Below are 11,753 nucleotides of genomic sequence, written 5' to 3' on the forward strand. Positions count from 1 at the left end.
GTTACCCACCTAGCCTGTAACAAAGAAGCCCCACTATGCTTCTTAGACAAACACCTAACCCATAGCAAAATGTCTGGGAGGGTCAGCGATAGTGTGATGATGTCAGAGGTTTGTTTTACTATGCCATGTCCAGGAGTACCTCCCAAGGTTTCCACACAATCCAAATATTTTCACTCATGTTAATGCTGTGTCAATATCCGCCTCTGTTCAGCAACTCTTCTTGCACACACACATGCAAATGTTGAAACGCACACAGACACACACACACATGCCCACAGGCACGCACGCATGTACACACACAGACACACACCACAATGCACAGCAGGAGCAGAGAGTGTGTAGTGTGAATGGACCATACTCCATGCTCAGAGGTCAGGCAAGGATCAGGGTTGGCCACTACTCTCCTCCAGCAGTGTTCAGAAGCAGAGATAATCAACTGTTCTACAGAGCCACTAGATACCAGACCTGTTAGCACAGGTGCACATCATATGCCTGCAGCATGTCACTCTGCGTCCCACTGCTGGCTTGCCTCTGAAGCTAAGCAGGGTTGATCCTGGTCAGTCCCTGGATGAGAGACCAGATGTTGCTGGAAATGGTGTTGGAGGGGCAGTAGGAGGCACTTTTTCTTCTGGTCTAAAAAAATATCCCAATGTCCCAGGGCACTGATTGGGGACATTGCCCTGTGTAGGGTGCCGTCTTTCGGATGGGACGTTAAACTCTCTGTGGTCACTGAAGATCCCATGGCACTTATCGTAAGAGTAGGGGTGTTAACTTGCGTCCCACCCGTGGTGCACTCCATCAACAGCAGGTGCATTTCAAGAGCGGCAAATTTGAATCCAAATAAATGTCAAAATTCAAATTTTTCAAACATACAACTATTTTACACCCTTTGAAAGATAAACATCTCCTTAATCTAACCACGTTTTCCGATTTCAAAAAGGTTTTACGGCGAAAGCATAAATTTAGAGTATGTTAGGACAGTACATTTACAAGAGTTGTGTGTAATGTGCCAATTCAAAGACAGGCGTCACCAAAACCATAAAATCAGCTAAAATTATGCACTAACCTTTTACAATCTCCAACAGATGACACTCCTAGGACATTATGTTAGACAATGCATGCATTTTTAGTTCTATCAAGTTCATATTTATATCCAAAAACAGCGTTTTACTGTGGCGTTGATGTTCAGGAAATCGTTTCCCTCCAATAACCGGCATTCAAGTCAGCACCACAAATTAAATAATTAAAATTAGAAAACATTGGTAAAATATTATATTGTCATTTAAAGAATTATAGATTTACATCTCTTGAACGCAATCAACTTGCCAGATTTAAAAATAACCTTACTGGGAAATCACACTTTGCAATAATCTGAGCACTGCGCCCAGAAAAATACGCGTTGCGATACAGACTAGCCGCCATGTTGGGGAGATCTAAAATCGAAAATACTATGTAAATAATCCATTACCTTTGATTCTCTTCATCAGATGTCACTTCCAGGTATCACAGGTCCATAACGAATGTAGTTTTGTTCAAAAAAGCTCATCATTTATGTCCAAAAATCTCCGTCTTGTTAGCACATGATCTAAGCCCGCCGGACTTCACTTCATGAACGAGGGGAAAAAATATATTTACGTTCGTTCAAACATGTCAAACGTTGTATAGCATAAATCATTAGGGCCTTTTTTAACCAGAACATGAATAAAATTCAAGGCGGACGAATGCAAACTCTTTTAAAACGTATTGGAACGAGGGTACCCAGCATGACCTAGCGCGCCAGGTGTCTAATGGGCCATCATCGTTCCAAGGCTCTTGTTCGGTCAGATCTCACTGTAAAAGACTCAAAACACTTTGTAAAGGCTGGTGACATCTAGTGGAAGCAATAGGAAGTGCCAAAATATTCCTCAGCCCCTGTGTTTTTCAATGGCATAGGTTTAAAGGTAATACAACACATCAGGTATCCACTTCCTGTCAGAATCTGTCTCAGGGTTTTGCCTGCCAAATGAGTTCTGTTATACTCACAGACACCATTCAAACAGTTTTAGAAACTTTAGGGTGTTTTCTATCCATATATAATAAGTATATGCATATTCTAGTTACTGGGTAGGATTAGTAACCAGATTAAATCGGGTACACTTTTTTATCCAGCCGTGAAAATACTGCCCCCTAGCCCTAACAGGTTAAATCCTGTGTTCTGGCTAAATTCCTAATCTGACCCTCATACCATCATGGCCACCTAATCATCCCCAGCTTCCAATTGGCTCATTCATCCCCCTGTAACTATTCCCCAGGTCATTGCTGTAAATGTGAACGTGTTCTCAGTCAACTTCCTGGGTTAAATAAAAAATAAATAAGTGAAATGGCAGGGCACACATGCACTGTGTGATTTCTTAGTATTGTGTTGGTGTCCGTCCATGCGCCCATTCTGTATTTGTCCTGTTCTGAAACTCTGATACCATCAGTTCAGTAGCTCTGGGAGAGGGAGAGAAGGAGAGAGAGAGCTATAGCGCTCTGACTGAAAATCCATTTCCAAGTAAAAGGACCCATGACAACAACATGTGACGTTCATAGGAGCATGTCAAATGAAAGCTAAGAGTCCATATTTTAAGGCATATATACCAGTGGAGGCTCCTCAGAGGAGGACGGTCCCTCAGTGAAATTTCATACAAATAAAAATAGTGAAACATGAAAAAAGTTATCCTTTTTAGACAAAACTGTATTAGATATATTCATATGTCACCAAATAAGTTTTGTAATGAAGGTCTACAATAACTTCAACAGCACTGTCTGGGGTAGCACCGTGGTGTAGCCGGAGGACAGCTAGTTTCCATCCTCCTCTGGCTACATTGACTTCAATACAATACCCAGGAGGCTCGTAGGCCTCACCCCCTTCCATAGACATACATGGTAATTATGACCACTTCCAGAGGACATCCTCCAAGCAATCAAAACTTTTGCAGTATGAACTGACATGTTGTCTATCTAATCATAGTATTAGGATCAGAGAATGAACCTAGTGAGTTGTATTGGGATTGTGCCACAGAGCATTATGGGGGTTCTATGTGTTGAGAAGCTTGGTGACATTGTTGGATAGAGATTAAGAGTGAAAAGTGATAGTTGAGCATTTTTTGGATATTATTAAATTCAAATTAGTTTTTTCAATTTACAGGAGATGGAGGAAGTATATTATAAATTGTTTTCTTGGTTTTAGAACTTTATTTTTGTGTCCAGTTAGTGCAATTTATTTAAATGTGCCTCGCTAACTCTTCAGTAGCTAGCTAGCTAACGTTACCAGCAAGGGTGTGCAGTTTTCTCCGCCAGAATGGTAGAATGGCCAATGCTGCCGAAAATGTTGTGGACTTTTTGTTGAAGAACCCCTTTCATTCTCTGGGGTACACTGCGAATAAAAGTGAGGGTTCACCTCTGCTGAGATCAGTTTAATGAAGAAGGATGAAAATGTGAGGGCGCTAAATACCAACTAGTATCAAAAGTATAGCTGGCTAACAAGGAGACTTTCATCAAGCCGCTTGTATTGCTGGCCTTGCCTGCTTTTTGGAAAGTCTGCATATGGTCTCAGGTCTGAGGATCTCATCTCGGTACCTAATGGCAGTCTGGCGAGCACATGGAGGGCTGTGCGGCCCCCCAAAGGAATGCCACCCCACACCATGACTGACCCACTGCCAAACCGGTCATGCTGGAGGATGTTGCAGGCAGCAGAACATTCTCCACGGCGTCTCCAGACTCTGTCACGTCTGTCACGTGCTCAGTGTGAACCTGCTTTCATCTGTGAAGAGCACAGGGCGCCAGTGGCGAATTTGCCAATCTTGGTGTTCTCTGGCAAATGCCAAACGTCCTGCACGGTGTTGGGCTGTAAGCACAACCCCCACCTGTGGACGTCGGGCCCTCATACCACCCTCATGGAGTCTGTTTCTGACAGTTTTAGCAGGCACATGCACATTTGTGGCCTGCTGGAGGTCATTTTGCAGGGCTCTGGCAGTGCTCCTCCTGCTCCTCCTTGCACAAAGGCGGAGATAGCGGTCCTGCTGCTGGGTTGTTGCCCTCCTACGGCCTCCTCCACGTCTCCTGATGTACTGGCCTGTCTCCTGGTAGCGCCTCCATGCTCTGGACACTACGCTGACAGACACAGCAAACCTTGTTGCCACAGCTCGCATTGATGTGCCATCCTGGATGAGCTGCACTACCTGAGCCACTTGTGTGGGTTGTAGACTCCGTCTCATGCTATCACTAGAGTGAAAGCACCGCCAGCATTCAAAAGTGACCAAAACATAATCCAGGAAGCATAGGAACTGAGAAGTGGTCTGTGGTCTCCACCTGCACAACCACTCCTTTATTGGGGGTGTCTTGCTTATTGCCTATAATGTCCACCTGTTGTCTATTCCATTTGCACAACAGCATGTGAAATGTATTGTCAATCAGTGTTGCTTCCTAAGTGGACAGTTTGATTTCACAGAAGTGTGATTGACTTGGAGTTACATTGTGTTGTTTAAGTGTTCCCTTTATTTTTTTGAGCAGTATATTTTACAATTATTAGATGACGCTTACCCAACACGCTTGTCTAAATTGATGGGTCATGTGAAGGAAATGCTATAAGCAACCTCCAAACCACATCTATCTAAGTGGATGGGTCACTATTGTCTAGACATGTACACATGTTCATGAAATACAATAGATGACTGTAATGTCCCCCAGACACACCTGACTAACATTAGGCTATAATTAGCTATGCAAATGGATTTCTGATTCGAATAATATTACTACACAGATCATACACATAACGTTAGCTAGTGAGCCAGCAAGCTAACGTTCGCTAGCTAACTAACAGTATAACTTGTAACTTGCAATAAAACTGACTGATCTATATGGCAGACCAATCTAAACTCGTCTCCCGGCATGTCCAGCCCATCCATTATCTCAGCCAATCCTGGCTAACGGGAGGGTTCCTGTCTTTTTCCGTGGCTAAACCAATTTTATTCGTATTCACGGATGGAATACAATAATGTTCCAGAAGGCATTTCTGCCAAAAAAATGCATTTTGATAAAAACATTTATGTTTATGTTCAAATGCCTCTCATATGCCTAGTTTCCTGAAACAAGTCACATTTTGTCTGGTGGTAATGGGGATACCTTTGTAAACATGTTAGAGTGGTCATACCTTGTGTGGTGTCCTGTATACAACAGGAGTTCCCTGATCCTGGTGGAGAATCCTGGTGCAGAACAACTCAGACTAAACCTACCTAACTCTGTTCTCCCCATCGACGACCACTGGTGAGCAGGCAAGACGTAAGGCTGGAGGTTAGGTATTTGCCAGAGCCCCATTGGCATAGCAGCGTAGATCAGCTCCTGGCCCCTCATCAAAGATACTGGTCGGTCACACACACACACACACACACACACACACACACACACACACACACACACACACACACACTGTTATGATTAGCCTGCTGGAACCAACTTTATATTTCACTTCAGATATCATAAAAAGTGAAATAGATTGGTGAACACAGCGACCAGGCTGGTTCCACCAGGTTAGGTTTTCTTTGATGCACATTATATGCATCAAAGAAAATAAGCAACAAACAATGTCAGTTTACATAAATTATCTTTCATAATGGTTTTATCAAATGTATCAAAGTAAGGATGTGGGTTAACTTTGTATTTGTACAAATAATGAGCCTGTGGAAGTTGTTACCACTTACAGGTAAAGGTTGCTGGCCGCATACTTGCTGTTCATAAGAATGCTCACAGCGAGGTGCTGATGAGGGCCCACTTGCTGGTATTTTCTATGATGCATGTTCTGCTAGAAACTGGACATCTCTTGAACTGCAGCAGGCAATCTTATAAGGTGGTGCTGACTGGGAGGGCCCGAGACATTATGATATAATACAAAGCCAATTAAGTAAATTTCATTTTGTTCTAAAGAAATAACCTTTTTTTTTTGCTACTGCACTTCATAACCAAAATGACTCCACAAGTTGTATCTGCTTGGCTGGAGAATTAGCTTAATATTTTATCAAGCTGTGTATTTCGTTGTTGATGAAGCCATCTATGTTATCAGGGCAGCCGAGGGAGACACTGGCTCAACAGTGGAGGTGTCACAACAGTACTTGTGTCACATGACACACTTTTATTCTGAGGTCTTCCCTGACAAGCTGTGAAAAGAGCAAGTTAACAGTGATTAAATGATTTTTAGAGGTCGCTAAACCATAACAATCACATTGCTGGACATGTTATGATACCCACATTTGCTCCTTCTGGTAGGTCCCGCTCATGAGCAGGGGATCAATGATAGTCATCATACCTCAATTATAAACATTGCTCAAGAAATAACGTAATCTCATTTGGAAACTAATCCTATGCTTTACATATGTAGACCGACGGGCTCCAGATTGGATTAGATTCAGGCCGGTGATGCCATTACCCTATGCAACCAACTGTGAAATGTTTTGCAATGGCCCTGGGTTGAGTTTGTTGCTGCTAATTAGTGCACTGTTGTAGTCAGACATGAGTTTGCTTGTACCACCATACAGTAGCTGCATCCAATATTTACTTGTGACCTATAGACATAGGTTGCACCTTGGAGGCTACTGTGACCGTTTCATCTAAATTACACTAACTTAGAGTGGCATGGGAATATTATGACATTGCTAAAGTAGGCAAATAGTTAGTAGTAATGATGTCGTGAAATTGACTTTAGAGAGATGGCAATGTTGCCATTACTTTTACTAGCAAAGTTCGTGAAGAATAGCTAGCAATGCTAATGTTTGCTAGCTAAAATGCAGTGATCCCCTCAATCTAAGTTAGCTAGCTAAATTTATACTGTATCTAAAGTCAGTCTGGTGACATCACAATCATGACAAAGGGTTTCCTACTAATTATTTGCCTTCTTTTGAAATGTTATTGCGTTTCCAAACCAAAATCTGAGTTGTATTTAGTTAGCTAGCTATTTGGTAGCTAGCTAACATCAGCTATGCTAGCGATGATACTAATAATGATCAAAATATACACAACCAAATACTTAACCAGTGTTGCCAAATCCTCATTAAGGAAAGTAGCTATTGGCTGTCCTAAAAGTCGCTAGAAGTCGCTAAATGACGTCATCACCTAATTTGCATAATTTGCCATGTGAATGTAATTGTGATGGATGCTGTAGGAGAGAGGAATAACTTCACAGGAGAGACAAAAAGTGAGTAAAAAACAGCCTAAATATGTTTAGAACTCCAAATTAACTTTCTTCTGTCGATTCTTGTTTTTTTTATGTCACAATTCCAACCCTTCCCCTTTGCCGGGCTTGGGACCGGCAAAAGTGACCCAAAATAGACACTCTGGCGAAGTTACTTCGTTTTTTATTAAAAAAACATTTTTTGTTTTTTTGTTTTCTTAATTTGGTTTGGTTTTTAACCTTATGGTCCACTTAGGAGCCTACAACAAGTCACAGTAAAACATGAACATTTTTAACCATTACATTTTTTTACTCGTTGTGACGCACAGAGGTTCCAAACTCTATTTTAGACTGACTTTATCACAAAAATGATCGTATTTAAACTTTGCAGTCAGTGTTGACAATAGAAATAATGTTTCTGCCTCATTTGTTTCTGAGTTTTTGGAAAACGTGGAGACAAAAAACAGAGGGGGATTTTACTGAAATTATTTTACCAAATTTTGCATCTGCACAGTACTTCCAGTAAAGGTGTTTTTGTAAAGTACTCCTTGTGCACAGAGTTGTATGGTTTGTTAAACACTGAAATCAAATAGTTTTTGTTTGGCATACATTTTAAGTGAAAAATCTGCATCTCAGCGCAATTCCGTTACCTTGGAACACGTGGATCACAAAAAGTATTCAGACTTTTTCCACATTTTGTTACATTACAGCCTTATTCTAAAATTGATTAAATAACAAAAAATCATCATCAAGCTACACACAATACCGCATAATGACAAAGCAAAAACAGGTTATTAGAATTTTGGCAAATGAATAAAAAATAGAAATACCATACTTCCTTTAAGTATTCTGACCCTTTGCCATGAGACTCAAAATTGACCCCAGGTGCATCCTCTTTCCATTGATCATCCTTGAGATGTTTCTACAACTTGTTTGGAGTCAACCTGTGGTAAATTCAATTGATTGGACATGATTTGGAAAGGCACACACCTGTCTATATAAGGTCCCACAATCTGACAGTGCATGTCAGAGTAAAAACCAAGGCATGAGGTCCAAGGAATTGTCCGTAGGGCTCTGAGATGATTGTGTCGAGGCACAGATCTGGGGAAGGGTAACAAAACTTTTCTACATCATCGAAGGTCCCCAAGAACACAGTGGCCTCCATCATTCTTAAATGGAAGAAGTTTGGAACCACCATGACTCTTCCTAGAGCTGGCTGCCCGGCCAAATTTAGCAATCGGGGAGAAGGGACTTGGTCAGGGAGGTGACCAAGAACCCGATGGTCCCTCTGACAGAGATCCAGAGTTCCTCTGTGGCGATGGGAGAAACTTCCAGAAGGACAACCATCTCTGCAGCACTCCACCAATCAGGCCTTTATGGTAGAGTGGTAAGATGGAAGCCACTCCTCAGTTAAAGGCACATGACAGCCTGCTTGGAGTTTGCCAAAAGGCCCCTAAAGACTCGCAAACCATGAGAAACGACATGATCTTGTCTGATGAAACCAAGATTGAACCCTTTGGCCTGATTGTGAAGCGTCACATCTGGAGGAAATCACAGCATCATGCTGTGGGGTTGTTTTTCAGTGGCAGAGACTGGGAGACTAGTCAGGATCGAGGTAAAGATGAACAGAGCAAAGTACAAAGAGATCCTTGATGAAAACCTGCTCCATATGAAAACCTGCTCAGGACCTCAGACTGGGGAGTAGGTTCACCTACCAAAAGGACAACGACCCTAATCACACAGCCAAGACAACGCAGGAGTGGCTTTGGGACAAGTCTCTGAATGTCCTTGAGTGGCCCAGCCAGAGCCCGGACTTGAACCCAATCGAACATCTCTGGAGAGACCAGAAAATAGCTGTGCAGCGACACTCCCCATCCAACCTGACAGAGCTTGAGAGGATCTGCAGAGAAGAATGGGAGAAACTCCTCAAATACAGGTGTGCCAAGATTGTTGCTTCATACCCAAGAAGACTCAAGGCTGTAATCGCTGCCAAAGGTGCTTCGAAAAAGTACTGAGCAAAGGGTCTGAATTCTTAATGTGATGTATTTTTTAATACATTTGCTATATTTTCTAAAAACCTGTTTTTGCAAGTGTCATTATGGGGTATTTTGTGTAGATTGATGAGAAAAAAACAATTGAATCCATTTTAGAATAACTTAACAAAATGTGGAAAAAGTCAAGGGGTCTGAATAATATCCGAATGCACTCTATCTGGGCTGTCCAGTACCTTAGTGTGTACAGCCCGTCACCCTCACTCTCACAACCCATTGAACACACTCCAGACACACATACTGTAAGTAAAAAATATAACTTCTGCCGCTTGTCAACTTCTTAAGGTGTATAGCTCCCTAAATCCCGCCCCTTTCCCCTCTTTCTTACCCCTTTCCCCCCTTCTCCTCTCTTCCCCCACCACATTTTCAGACAACAGAGACAACTTCTGAGCAGCTAACCTGGTCAAACATTAGATGAAGCTATGTGGCCAGCATGTTTGCTCAGAGCCTGTCCTGTGCTCGGGCTCCCTGGACAGACGGTTTCCCTGTGTACGGTGGCAGTAATTGGAAAGCCAGGCCCAGTCACAGGTAGTTCAGTGGAAGGCTGGGCTAGAATGATCTGTGGATGGGACTGTCAAACCTGTATTATTATCCATCATACTGAGCACTCTGCCATATATTGATCTGTAGGTGTGTGTGTGTGCGTGTCTTTGTGTGTATGTGTGAGAGATGTGGAAGTGCCCATCCAGCCTCCTGTGTATTGTCATCCATCATGCTAGGCCTGGTGACATGTGTTTTATGGGTGTAAAGATGGTGTGCAGGAGAACAGAAAGGAGGAGTGGATTGAAAAACAATTTGAAAAGCTCTATGACACAGTTGACTTCATGTCTGTGGAGACCATGTCTCTCTCTCTCTTTCTCTTTCAGACTTCTGACCTCTGCTTTGGTTGAATTTGTTTATGGAGTGGTCCTGTTCTGGTTTGATTTGTGGAGCTAACATATTGACAAATTACGCTCATAAGGGTTGGCATGACACCGGTCAATGGCTGTCATTACAACAAGCTTCAACCCCCCACTCATTTATACGAGTTTATGACAAATGACAAGGCATTGTCGTGCAGTGCAGAGTATATAGCTATCCTCTGGGTGTTACAGAGAGAACTTATTATCTCTATTAAACTCTAATGGAACAGAAGAATGTGAAACTGGATCTGAAAGAGAGAGAGAGAGCTGTATATGAGACCTCTGTGGCGAGCTGTGTGTAGGGTTTGTGTGTGTGTGTGTGTGTGTGTGTGTGTGCTATAATGGTGGTGTATTTAAACTCAATCAGAGAGCTGCCACCCTGCTCCAGGACAGGACCACCATGAACAGAGCTACAGGGGAAACAAGGGAAATGTCCTGCCACTTTCTATCAGCCTCCATGTAGCCACAGTCCCTCTGAAGTGGCATAGAGGCAATAAGACTATCCCCAAAACCACAGGCACACAGTCTGCGATGGACAAGCTCACGCAAGCATACACGTACACGCTAACGCATGCACACACAAACTCAAACACACACACACACAGTATCCCCTTCAGCAGTGATTTGTGAGTAATTGCATCCAGGCTGCTCCTGGTTGTGTCTCTGCTACAAATCACAGACATGCTCCCCATCAACACCTTTTGATCATGTCAACTGGTTCCTGTGTGGAGGAGCAGGAGTTGGGTTAGGGTCCTGTTTAACTCCGTTTAGTCATCAGCTCCAGAGAATCATGAGGCTCAGATAAAACTGTGGTCCACCAGGACAAGTGCTTAACCTGTATGAGGTGTTGAAAGAATAGGAGAGGAAAGTGAGAGGGTGTCAGAGAGGTGGGAAGCATTACTTCAGTTTAAGCCCTACTGATGTCTGAATCACTCCCAGAAGTTGAGTGTCCCGTCCTTTAGAGATAACAGTTAATCTAAGTGACACCCTGTAAGACTGTTTAACAATACCCTGCAGACTGGATTGTGGTGCTGTGTGTGTTTTTATTTTATTTAACCTTTATTTAACTCGGCAAGTCAGTTATGAACAAATTCTTATTTACAATGACAGCCTAGGAACAGTGGGTTAACTGCCAAACTCAGATGACGCTGGGCCAATTGTGCGTCGCCCTATGGGACTGCAAATCACGGCCGGTTGTGATACAGTCTGGATTCAAACCAGGTTGTCTGTAGTGACGCCTCTAGCTGAGATGCATTGCCTTAGACCACTGCGCCACTTAGGTGTGTGTGTGTGTGTGTGTGTGTGTGTGTGTGTGTGTGTGTGTGTGTGTGTGTGTGTGTGTGTGTGTGTGTGTGTGTGTGTGTGTGTGTGTGTGTGTGTGTGTGTGTGTGTGTGTGTGTGTGTGTGTGTGTGTGTGTGTGTGTGTGTGTGTGTGTGTGTGTGTGTTCACTGACGCTTCTCATTACCTTGTTAAAAGCCTGTGTTCAGTTTACATTTCCTTTAACTCTAATTGATAACTTTTAGCCTTTTGACTCACTGCAGCGTGACTGACCTGAGTCACCTCTAAACAGAACCACAGACACCACAAGACACTGGACAGAGATGAATCACACATTG

This window comes from Salmo salar, chromosome 16 (assembly GCF_965601325.2).
Source record: "Salmo salar chromosome 16, fSalSal1, whole genome shotgun sequence".
In the NCBI taxonomy this organism is placed as follows: Eukaryota; Metazoa; Chordata; class Actinopteri; order Salmoniformes; family Salmonidae; genus Salmo; species Salmo salar.